The sequence below is a fragment of the Zea mays genome, chromosome 1, assembly GCF_902167145.1.
Source record: "Zea mays cultivar B73 chromosome 1, Zm-B73-REFERENCE-NAM-5.0, whole genome shotgun sequence".
Lineage (NCBI taxonomy): Eukaryota > Viridiplantae > Streptophyta > Magnoliopsida > Poales > Poaceae > Zea > Zea mays.
The window spans coordinates 288,075,420-288,088,023 of NC_050096.1; positions in this window are offsets into that span (position 1 = coordinate 288,075,420).

The window sequence follows — 12,604 nt, forward strand, 5'->3', positions numbered from 1 at the left end:
GGCCGCCATTGTCGTAGTCGCGCGGCGGTGGAAGAAGTGTCATGTCGTAGCTGCCGTCGAAGGACATGAACTCAAGAGTCCCGAAACGAAGCACCGTCCCGGGCCGGAGAGGTTGCTGGAGACTGCCCATCTGGAGCTTGACGGGGAGCTGTTCGTCAGCACGCAGCAGGCCCCTACCTGGCGCGCCAACTGTCGGCGTTTCGAGACAGGGGGGTCCCTAAGCCGACGAGTGAGTGTGCTGCGTGCCCCAGCCCAGATGGGTCGAGCGCGTGGGCGAGCGCGAAGGGGGGAGAGGCGAGGCGGCCGGAGCCGAGCGTGAGAGAGGTGGAAGTCCCGCGGCCTTCGTGTTCGTCCCGCGCCCAGGTCAGGTGCGCTTGCAGTAGGGGGGTTACAAGCGTCCACGCGGGTGAGGGAAGCGAGCGGCCCCAAGAGAGCGCCTGTCCCGTCCTCGGTCCCGCGCGGCCAACCTCCTCTGAGAAGGCCCTGGTCCTTCCTTTTATAGTCGTAAGGAGAGGATCCAGGTGTACAATGGGGATGTAGCAGAGTGCTACGTGTCTAGCGGAGGGAGAGCTAGCGCCCTAGGTACATGCCAATGTGGCAGCCGGAGAGAGCTGGGCACCCTGCTGGCGTGATGTCGTGGCTGTTGGAGATGCGGCGGAGCCTGATGGAGGGACAGCTGTTGGAGCGGTCGAGTCCCTGCTGACGTTGTCCTGCTTCCGTAAGAGAGCTAGGGGCCGTCGTCGTCATAGAGCTTGTGGAGCGCCATCATTGCCTCTCTGATGGAGCTGGCCGGATGAGACGCCGGTCTTGTTCTCCGTGACCCGAGTCGATTCGGGGTGGGATGATGATGGCGCCTCCTGTTGACGTGGCGGTCTGTGCCCTAGGCAGGGCGACGTGGGGTTTCCTCCGAAGCCGAGGTTGAGTCTGCCTTCTGTTGCCGTGGCCGAGCCCGAGCCAAGGGGTCGGGCGAGGCGGAAGTCGTTCGGCCGAGGCCAGGGCGGAGTCCGAGCCCTGGGGTCGGGCGAGGCGGAGTTTCGTCGTCTTCCGGGTCTTAGCCCGAGTCCGAGCCCTGGGGTCGGGCGGAGCGGAGCTCGCCGTCTTCCGGGTCTTAGCCCGAGTCCGAGCCCTGGGGTCGGGCGGAGCGGAGTTCGCCGTCTTCCGGGTCTTAGCCCGAGTCCGAGCCCTGGGGTCGGGCGGAGCGGAGTTTGCCGTCTTCCGGGTCTTAGCCCGAGTCCGAGCCCTGGGGTCGGGCGGAGCGGAGTTCGCCGTCTTCCGGGTCTTAGCCCGAGTCCGAGCCCTGGGGTCGGGCGGAGCGGAGTTCGCCGTCTTCCGGGTCTTAGCCCGAGTCCGAGCCATGGGGTCGGGCGGAGCGGAGTTCGCCGTCTTCCGGGTCTTAGCCCGAGTCCGAGCCCTGGGGTCGGGCGGAGCGGAGTTCGCCGTGGCGCCTTTGGCGAGGCCTGACTGCCTGTCAGACTTACTCTGTCGAGTGGCGCTGCAGTCGGAGTGGCGCAGGCGGCGCTGTCCTTCTGTCAGACTGGCCAGTGGAGCGGTGGAGTGACGGCGGTCACCTCGGCTCTGCCGGGGGCGCGTGTCAGGATAGAGGTGTCAGGCCACCTTCGCGTTAAATGCCCCTGCAATTTGGTCAGTCGGTGTGGTGATTTAGTCAAGGTTGCTTCTGAGCGAAGCCAAGGCCTTGGGCGAGCCGGTGATGTGTCCGCCATAAAAAGGGGGCCTCGGGCGAGACGGAAGTCTCTCGAGGTCGGCTGCCTTCGGCCGAGGCTAGGCTCGGGTGAAGCGTGATCGAGTCACTCGTGTGGACTGATCCCTGACTTAATCGTGCCCATCAGGCCTTTGCAGCTTTATGCTGATGGGGGTTACCAGCTGAGAATTAGGCGTCTTGAGGGTACCCCTAATTATGGTCCCCGACAGATACTATCTTTAATTTTTTATAGTGTAAAGTTTAGAGCATATTATCACTCTGGTTGTCTAGAAGCAACTGAAAAAACAATATGTTTTTGAAACGAATCAAGCAAGTGAGCTTCTGATTACATTTAAAAACAAAACTCTAAACAAAACAAAACAATGAAAGAACAATGATCTCAAACAATTTAGCAACACCGCTGTAGCTGAAGCAACCAAAACAACCGAACCAAGCTAACACGAAAGGTCGGTTCAAAGAAGACCTTAACATGTGCGGTAGATACATCGTTGTTGTAACCAAGGATCCCACCCTCTACAAACTCCTCCGGATAGATGGCCAATTGTTGCACATTGTTCGAGTGTCAAAGTCACTCTTTGCCATACATACATAGGGTCCAAAGAAATTGAACACCTCATTGTTAAAGCACAGGAATATCCATTGTATAATATAACCTGGACAATTCGATTTCACTGATGCAGCAGACCGAAGCTCTTCAAAATCCCAAATATGAAAGCAATAGAATAATACTCGACACTTTCTATTTCTGGTTTGGCGGCTGCCCTGAGAACTCATGAATTCTGTTCCAGTCAGACCGTGCGTCGTACTAGCCCTGACCAAATGCGTTGTACCAGCCCTGACAGTTCAGTTTCAATCCGTACCAGATTCTACTACTTCTACAGTATTTTTGTTTTATGGATTGCAGCTGCAACAGTCCAAACAACTGACTTTAATCCGAAGCGAACATCCAACTTTAAATCTAAGTAGAGTACCAAATACCATAAAAATACTAGAGTATTGGCTAAACCATGGTATTGAAACCATAGGTTTTCCATAACCAACCAAATAACACTTAGACTAGAATACTATAGTGTTCCTATCCACCATAGTATTGTCTCAAAACTCTAAAAGTACTACGTTGCCAAACAGGGCCTGATATGACTTCACGCTTTATTCTCGATCTTTGTGGTTTGGTGAAATGATCTAATAGACTTCATAATTTGAATGTTGATGAAGATGACCAATTGGCTTCAATCTTTGTTTACGTGAAGGATTTATGTTTGCCTTTCCTATTGCTTTTGTCTTAGACGAAGTTGATCATGAAAACAGGCATCGAGTAAAAAACAGAAGGTAAGCGTTAACCAACTTTGAAATGCTAGGGATTGCTTTTGTCTGAGGCCAAATCCTAAGTAGTAGGCTATTGTATTGTGTAAAGGAGATACACTCATAGTTATATCCAGATTACAATAGAGGTAATCGAAGAACAAATTTGAATGAATTAGATTTCCACAAACATCAAAGAACAATGCCTATCAAACAATTCAGTTCGTTCTGATCCATCTAAATAATAATGGATTTGAACAAGGATGGATCAAGTCAAATCGAAGGAGGAAGAGGTGGAAGTTAACCTATGCCGACAGTCTAAGAGAGGAAATGTTGTTACCAATCTTCATAGCGGGCATGGCGCCAGCAATGAGTAAGAGTCTTGGTCACTCGCGTAACCTTGATTTCTATTCCTTGACCACTTGTTATATGGCAATGACATCGTCGCTTTTCCCTTGCATGGTTAGAGATATGATGACCGTCTGCGCTAGCTCTACATCAAGGCCCTGACCATCCTTGGCAACTTTGCCGTCGTTGAGCTATAGTCTTAGCATTCTTCCATTTTTCATGTGCGTGGAGCTAGTTTTCTTAGTTCCGCCCGCGAACAAGATAACATATTAACATGTGTGTTATTCTTGGATTTGAAACTAGAAACCAATCTGACTTGAGTAAAACCTTTGATTTTGGTTCCATCTCGGATGTTGTGCCAGTTGGTTTCTCGTTTCACTGAACCCATAAACAGATAGGACTCTCTTTCTTACCACTTATCATCAGAGACGGTGAACCACTAGACATCGATGATGGCTTGGATCCCTAGCTCAATGGTGGTGGCGACCTTTTGAGGGGATACAAAAGCCAAGTCAAGCTTGATCTCACCTTACCAAATGAGGCGCAACCATGTTGACCAATTTTCACCATATTTTTGGTCGCTAGTTGTTACCCCTTTGTTCTAAATTATAAGGTACGTTAGCTGCTTGACATAAGGTATAATAAAAAGCAGCATATTTAAAGTTAAAACATTTTATAATTTAAAGTATATAAAGTAATAATCTTTAGTCTAACTGGGATTTACTCCTTTCATCAATAAATGTTTGTTTGTCACTATATTATTTATACCGGTCAATTTTTTTTAAGTTTAACTAAATTTATATAATACTAGCTGAGTGCCCATGCGTTGCAACGGTAATATATAATACCAGTATACTACGATAACTTATATATAAAATGTGTGTTATATTGTTATGAGAAAATGTTTCATAATCAATTTGTAATCCTAGTCATACATAAATTTTGTTATTTTAATCTAGTTGTTTCACCACTACATTACAACCATCAGTATCATGCAGACTTCGATATATGCCACAATTTGTATGGTCTCATCATTGGAGAGCACGTTCCACATATGCTGGAAGAAATTTCCTCGTACATCGTTAGTCATCAGACACGCACCACCATACACTCTTGCTTAAACAAAAAGGTAAATGTGTGTGTTTGCGAAGAGAATTAAAGGCAGGTCGGCACAAAAGCTACCCAGACGGTGGCGAGGATGACGAACTGGTCACTGTTGTCGATCCTCCTATGCGTCACCTCCGACGCTAAGATGACGCCATAATCCTCGATATAGTACTCGTCGAACGCGCGCGACATGACAAGTACCGATGACTCTTGGTTGGGCTGCCAAACGAAGTGTACCCCGGGCTCATCAGCGAGGTAGTACCCCTAGCCGTTGCACCACCAGATGTTGAAAGGGAAATGTGCCCTTGGGCCATTTCTAAGTATTTTGGTGATTGAGTGCCAACACAAGTGCTTAAATGTGAATTTATGCTCATGGATGGACAAAGTGCAAATCAAGAGTAAAGGTATGTTTCTAAGCCTTAGTACATTGGTTTTGTGTACTAATATACTTGTCTAAGTGTTAGAAACAGAAAGAAGAAGAAAAGAAAAAAGGTGAAAAAGGCTTGGCCGTGTACAGCCAAGACTCAGCTTAGTCTGGCACACCGGACTGTCCGGTGGTGCACCGGACAGTGTCCGGTGCGCCAGGCTGACTCGGCGTGAAGTGGCCGCTCTCGGGAATTCGCCGACGGCGTACGGCTAAAATTCACCAGACTGTCCGGTGTGCACCGGACTGTCCGGTGAGCCAACGGTCGGCCGCGGAATCTGCGCGCGACACGTGGCCGGGCCAACGGTCGGAAGGGGGCACCAGACTGTCCGGTGTGCACCGGACATGTCCGGTGTGCATCGGACATGTCCGGTGCGCCAACGGCTCCCAGATCTGCAACGGTCGGCCGCGCCATTTTAGGAAGGAAATCGGGCACCGGACAGTGTCCGGTGTGCACCGGACTATCCGGTGCACCCGACGACAGAAGGCAAGATTGGCCTTCCAGATTTGCTCTCAACGGCTCCTAGCTGCCTTGGGGCTATAAAAGGGACCCCTAGGCGCATGGAGGACAACACCAAGCAACTTTAGAGCATTCTTGATCATCCACACTCAGTCTTTGCGCATTCGTTTGTCATTCTCAGTGATTCGAGCTCCGTTCTAGTGAGAACTTTGAGATAGTCTTTTGAGCTCAATTCTTGGCCGTGTGTGTGCGCATTTTGCTGTGGATTTGTGTGTGTTGCTTCCCTCCCTTACTCCGTGCTTCTTTGTGAACTTTAAGTGTAAGGGCGAGAGACTCCAATTTGTGGAGATTCCTCGCAAGTGGGATAAAGATAAGCAAAGCAAAACACCGTGGTATTCAAGTTGGTCTTTGGACCGCTTGAGAGGGGTTGATTGCAACCCTCGTCCGTTGGGACGCCACAACGTGGAGTAGGCAAGCGTTGGTCTTGGCCGAACCACGGGATAAACCACTGTGTCATCTCTGTGATTGATCTCTTGTGGTATTGTGTTTTGTTGAGACTCCTCTCTAGCCACTTGGCGATTATTGTGCTAACACTTAACAAGTTTTTGTGGCTATAAGTTTAAGTTTCGCAGGATCACCTATTCACCCCCCCTCTAGGTGCTCTCAATTGGTATCAGAGCCGTTCTCTTCACAAAGGGACTAACCGCCCGAAGAGATGGATCCTAAAGGGAAGGGAATCGTGATCAACGACAAGGAGAAGGAGTCCTTCGTCAACGAGCCAAGGAATGACAATTCCAACGACTCGGGCTCGGGCCACAGACGCAAAGAAGGGAAGAAGAAGAAGACAAGACGCATCAAGGAGATCGTCTACTACGACAGCGATGAGTCTACTTCCTCCCAAAAGGACGACGACCACAACGAATACGAGAGAAAGAAACCGGTCAATTCAAACTTTTCTTTTGATTACTCTCGTATTCCTCAAAGTACTAATGCTCATTTATTATCTATTCCACTTGGTAAACCTCCTCATTTTGATGGAGAGGACTACGGATTTTGGAGTCACAAAATGCGTAGTCACTTGTTCTCTCTCCATCCTAGCATATGGGAGATTGTAGAAAGTGGAATGCACTTTGATAGTACGGATAGTCCCATGTTTATTAATGAACAGATTCATAAAAATGCACAAGCTACTACTGTGTTGCTAGCCTCTTTATGCAGGGACGAGTACCATAAGGTGAGCGGCTTGGACAATGCCAAGCAGATCTGGGACACCCTCAAGATCTCTCATGAGGGGAATGATGTCACCTTGCTCACCAAGATGGAGTTGGTGGAGGGCGAGCTTGGACGGTTCGCAATGATAAGGGGCGAGGAGCCAACTCAAACATACAACCGGCTCAAGACCCTTATCAACAAAATAAGGAGCTACGGAAGCACGCGATGGACGGATCACGACGTCGTCCGCCTAATGCTAAGGTCCTTTACCGTTCTTGATCCTCATTTGGTGAACAATATTCGTGAAAATCCTAGGTACACCAAGATGTCGCCCGAAGAAGTTCTGGGGAAGTTCGTAAGCGGGCGAATGATGATCAAGGAGGCAAGATATGTGGACGACGCGTTGAACGGTCCTATTCAAGCCTCAACCCATTGCTCTCAAGGCAACGAGGAGCAAGGAGGCGCTACCGAGCAAGGTGGCGCAAGTTGAGGCGGCCGGGCTAAATAATGAGGAGATGGCCCTCATCATTAAGCGCTTCAAGACGGCACTTAAAGGTCGCAAGGGACAGCCAAGCAAGACCAAGACAAAGGAGAAGCGCTCGTGCTTCAAATGTGGTAAGATTGGTCATTTCATTGCTAACTGTCCCGATAATGAAAGTGACCAGGAAAAGGGGAACAAAAGGGAGAAGAAGAAGCATTACAAGAAGGCCAAGGGCGAGGCACATATCGGAAAGGAGTGGGATTCGGATTGCTCCTCCTCCGACTCCGACAATGAAGGACTCGCCGCCACCGCCTTCAACAAGTCATCCCTCTTCCCCAACGAGCGTCACACTTGCCTCATGGCAAGGGAGAAGAAAGTAAGCACTCATGATACTAGTACTTATGCTTCTTCAAGTGAGGATGAGTCTGGTGATGATGATGAGATAGATTACTCATGCTTATTCAAGGGATTAGATAGATCTAAAATTAATAAGATTAATGAGTTGATTGATGCTTTGAATGACAAGAATAGATTACTAGAAAAACAAGAGGATCTTTTATATGAGGAGCATGATAAATTTGTTAGTGCACAAAATTCTCTTGCTCTAGAAATTAAAAGGAATGAAATGCTCTCTAGTGAATTATCTACTTGTCATGAATCCATCTCTAAATTAAAAAGTGTTAATGATGATTTGAATGCTAAGTTAGATATAGCTAGTAAATCAACATCTTGTGTAGAAATTGTTGAAACTTGCAATAGGTGTAAAGATTTTGACATTGATGCTTGTAGTGAACATCTAGTTTCAATTTCCAAACTTAATGATGAATTGGCTAGTCTTAATGCTCAACTTAAGACTAGCAAGAGTAATTTTGATAAGCTAAAATTTGCAAGGGATGCCTACACAATTGGTAGACACCCCTCAATTAAGGATGGACTTGGCTACAAGAAGGAAGCCAAGAACTTGACAAGCCATAAGGCTCCCATCTCCGCCAAGGAAAAAGGGAAGGCCCCTATGGCTAGTAGTGTGCAAAAGAACCATGCCTTTATGTACCATGATAGGAAACAATCTAGAAATGCTTATAGAAGATGTAACGCATATGATGCTTTTGATTCTCATGCCATGTTTGCTTCTAGTTCTTCTTATGTGCATGATAGAAATGTGAAAGGGAAATGTGCCCTTGGGCCATTTCTAAGTATTTTGGTGATTAAGTGCAAACACAAGTGCTTAAATGTGAATCTATGCCCATGGATGAACAAAGTGCAAATCAAGAGTAAAGGTATGTTACTAAGCCTTAATACATTGGTTTTGTGTACTAATATACTTGTCTAAGTATCTGAAACAGAAAGAAGAAGAAAAGAGAAGAGTTGGCTGTATACAGCCAAGAGGCTGTTTCTGTCTGGGGCACCGGACTGTCCGGTGGTGCACCGGACAGTGTCCGGTGCGCCAGGCTGCCTCGGGCGAAGTGGCCGCTCTCGGGAATTTGCCGACGGCGTACGGCTAAAATTCACCGGACTGTCCGGTGTGCACCGGACTGTCCGGTGAGCCAACGGTCGGCCGGGCCAACGGTCGGCCGCGCGATCTGCGCGGGACACGTGGCCGAGCCAACGGCTAGAAGGGGGCACCGGACTGTCCGGTGTGCACCGGACATGTCCGGTGCGCCAACGGCTCCCGCATCTGCAACGGTCGACTGCGCTGTTTAAGGAAGGAAATCGGGCACCGGACAGTGTCCGGTGTGCACCGGACTGTCCGGTGCGCCCGACGACAGAAGGCAAGGATGACCTTCCAGAATTGTTCTCAACAGCTCCTAGCTGCCTTGGGGCTATAAAAGGGACCCCTAGGCGCATGGAGGAGAATACCAAGCAACCTTAGAGCATTCTTGATCATCCACACTCAGTCTTTGCGCATTCGTTTGTCATTCTAAGTGATTCGAGCTCCGTTCTAGTGAGAACTTTGAGATAGTCTTTGAGCTCGATTCTTGGCCGTGTGTGTGCACATTTTGCTGTGGATTTGTGTGTGTTGCTTCCCTTCCTTACTCCGTGATTCTTTGTGAACATCAAAAGTGTAAGGGCGAGAGGCTCCAAGTTGTGGAGATTCCTCGCGAACGGGATAAGAAAAGAAAAGCACAACATTGTGGTATTCAAGTTGATCATTGGATCACTTGAGAGGAGTTGAGTGCAACTCTCGTCCATTGGGACGCCACAACGTGGAGTAGGCAAGTTTTGTACTTGGCCGAACCACGGGATAAATCACTGTGTCTTCTCTGCGTTGAATTCTTTGTGATTATCGTATTGTGCAAGACCTTCTCTCTAGCCACTTGGCGATTATTGTGCTAACACTTAACAAGTTTTTGTGGCTTTAAGTTTAAGTTTCACAGGATCACCTATTCACCCGCCCTCTAGGTGCTCTCAATTGGTATCAGAGCCGTTCTCTTCAAGAAAGGGACTAACCGCCTGGAGAAATGGATCCTAAGGGCAAGGGGATGGTGATCAACGACAAGGAGAAGGAGACCTTCGTCAACGAGCTCAATAATGACAAGCCCACCGACTCAGGCTCGGGCCACAAAAGGAAAGACGGGAGGAAGAAGAAGACAAGGCGCATCAAGGAAATTGTCTACTACGACAGCGACGAATCTTCCTCCTCCCAAAAGGACGACGACAACGACTACAGGAAGACGGTCAATTCGAATTTTTCATTTGATTATTCTCGTATTCCACATAGTTCGAATTCGCATTTGCTTTCCATTCCTCTTGGCAAACCTCCACACTTTGATGGGGAGGACTACGGATTTTGGAGTCACAAAATGCGTAGTCATCTATTCTCTCTCCATCCAAGCATATGGGAGATTGTAGAGAATGGAATGAAGTTTGATAGCTCGGATAGCCCTATGTTTATTAATGAACAGATTCATAAAAATGCACAAGCTACTACTGTGTTGCTAGCCTCTTTGTGCAGGGACGAGTACAACAAGGTGAGCGGCTTGGACAATGCCAAGCAGATATGGGACACCCTCAAGATTTCTCACGAGGGGAAAGACATCACCATGCTCACTAAAATGGAGTTGGTAGAGGGCGAACTTGGAAGGTTTGCGATGATAAGGGGCGAGGAGCCAACCCAAACATACAACCGGCTCAAGACCCTTATCAACAAAATAAGGAGCTATGGAAGCACGCGATGGACGGACCATGACGTCGTCCGACTATTACTAAGGTCCTTTACCATTGTTGATCCTCATTTGGTGAATAATATTCGTGAGAATCCCAGGTACACCAAAATGTCGCCCGAAGAAGTCCTAGGAAAATTCGTCAGCGGGCGAATGATGATTAAGGAAGCAAGGTACGTGGACGACGCCTTGAATGGACCGATCAACGAGCCGCAACCTCTTGCTCTCAAAGCAACAAGAAGCAAGGAGGCGCTACCTAGCAAGGTGGCACAAATTGAGGCGGCCGGACTTAATGATGAAGAGATGGCTCTCATCATCAAACGCTTCAAGTCGGTGCTTAAGGGTCACAAGGGGCAGCCAAGCAAGACCAAGACAAAAGGGAAGCGCTCATGCTTCAAATGCGGTAAGATTGGTCATTTTATTGCTAACTGTCCCGAAAATGAAAGTGACCAGGAACACGGGAGCAAGAGGGAAAAGAAGAAAAATTACAAGAAGGCCAAGGGCGAGGCACATCTAGGAAAGGAGTGGGACTAGGATTGTTCCTCCTCCGACTCTGACAATGAAGGACTCGCCGCCACTGCCTTCAACAAGTCATCCCTCTTCCCAAACGAGCGTCACACATGCCTCATGGCAAAGGAGAAGAAGGTATGTACTCGAGACGATACTACTTATGATTCCTCTAGTGATGATGAATCTAGCGATGAGGAAATAGACTACTCTAGCTTGTTCAAGGGATTGGATAGAAATAAAATTGATAAAATCAATGAATTGATTGATACATTGAATGAGAAGGATGAACTCTTAGAGAAACAAGAGGATTTATTGTATGAAGAGCATGATAAATTTGTAGAAGCTCAAAGATCTCATGCTCTAGAAGTCAAAAGAAATGAAATGCTTTCTTGTGAATTATCTTCTTGCCATGAGACAATTTCTAAATTAAGGAGCATTAATGATGATTTGAATGCTAAGTTAGAGATTGCTAGTAAATCTATCTCTAGTGTAGAAAATGTTGTAACGTGCACTAGGTGTAAAGATATTAACATTGATGCTTATAGTGAACACCTAGCTTGCATTTCTAAATTAAATGAAGAGGTAGCTAGTCTTAATGCCCAACTTAAGATTAGCAAAAGTGATTTTGAAAAACTAAAATTTGCTAGGGATGCCTACACGGTTGGTAGACACCCCTCAATTAAGGATGGACTTGGCTTCAAGAGAGAAGCCAAGAACTTAACAAGCCATAAGGCTCCCATTTCCGCCAAGGAGAAAGGGAAGGCCCCTATGGCTAGTAGTGTGCAAAAGAACCATGCTTTTATGTATCATGATAGGAGACAAACTAGAAATGCTTATAGGAATTATAATGCTTATGATGATTTTGACTCTCATGCCATGTTTGCGTCTAGTTCTTCCTATATGCATGGTAGAAATATGTCTAGGAGAAATGCTACTCATCATGTGCCTAGAAAGAATATTATTCATGCTCCTAGGAAAGTAGTGAATGAACCTTCTACAATTTATTGTGCTTTAAATGCTTCATTTGCTATTTGTAGAAAGGATAGGAAAATAGTTGCTAGGAAGTTAGGGGCAAAATGCAAGGGAGACAAAACTTGCATTTGGGTCCCTAAGGATATTTGCACTAACCTTGTAGGACCCAACATGAGTTGGGTACCTAAGACCCAAGCCTAAATTTGCCTTGCAGGTTTATGCATCCGGGGGTTCAAGCTGGATTATCGACAGCGGATGCACAAACCATATGACGGGGGAGAAGAAGATGTTCACCTCCTACGTCAAGAATAAGGATTCCCAAGATTCAATTATATTCGGTGATGGGAATCAAGGCAAGGTAAAAGGGTTAGGTAAAATTGCAATTTCTAATGAGCACTCTATCTCTAATGTGTTTTTAGTAGAGTCTCTTGGATATAATTTGCTATCGGTTAGTCAATTATGCAATATGGGATATAACTGTCTATTTACAAATGTAGATGTGTCTGTCTTTAGAAGAAGTGATGGTTCACTAGCCTTTAAGGGTGTATTAGACGGCAAGCTTTACTTAGTTGATTTTGCAAAAGAAGAGGCCAGTCTAGATGCATGCTTAATTGCTAAGACAAGCATGGGCTGGCTGTGGCATCGCCGCTTAGCACATGTGGGGATGAAGAACCTTCACAAGCTTCTAAAGGGAGAACACGTGATAGGTTTGACTAACGTAAGATTCGAAAAAGATAGACCTTGTGCAGCTTGTCAGGCAGGTAAACAGGTGGGAGGAGCGCATCACAGCAAGAACGTGATGACCACATCAAGACCCCTCGAGCTGCTGCATATGGACCTCTTCGAACCTGTCGCCTATCTGAGCATAGGAGGAAGTAAGTATGGTCTGGTTATTGTTGATGACTTT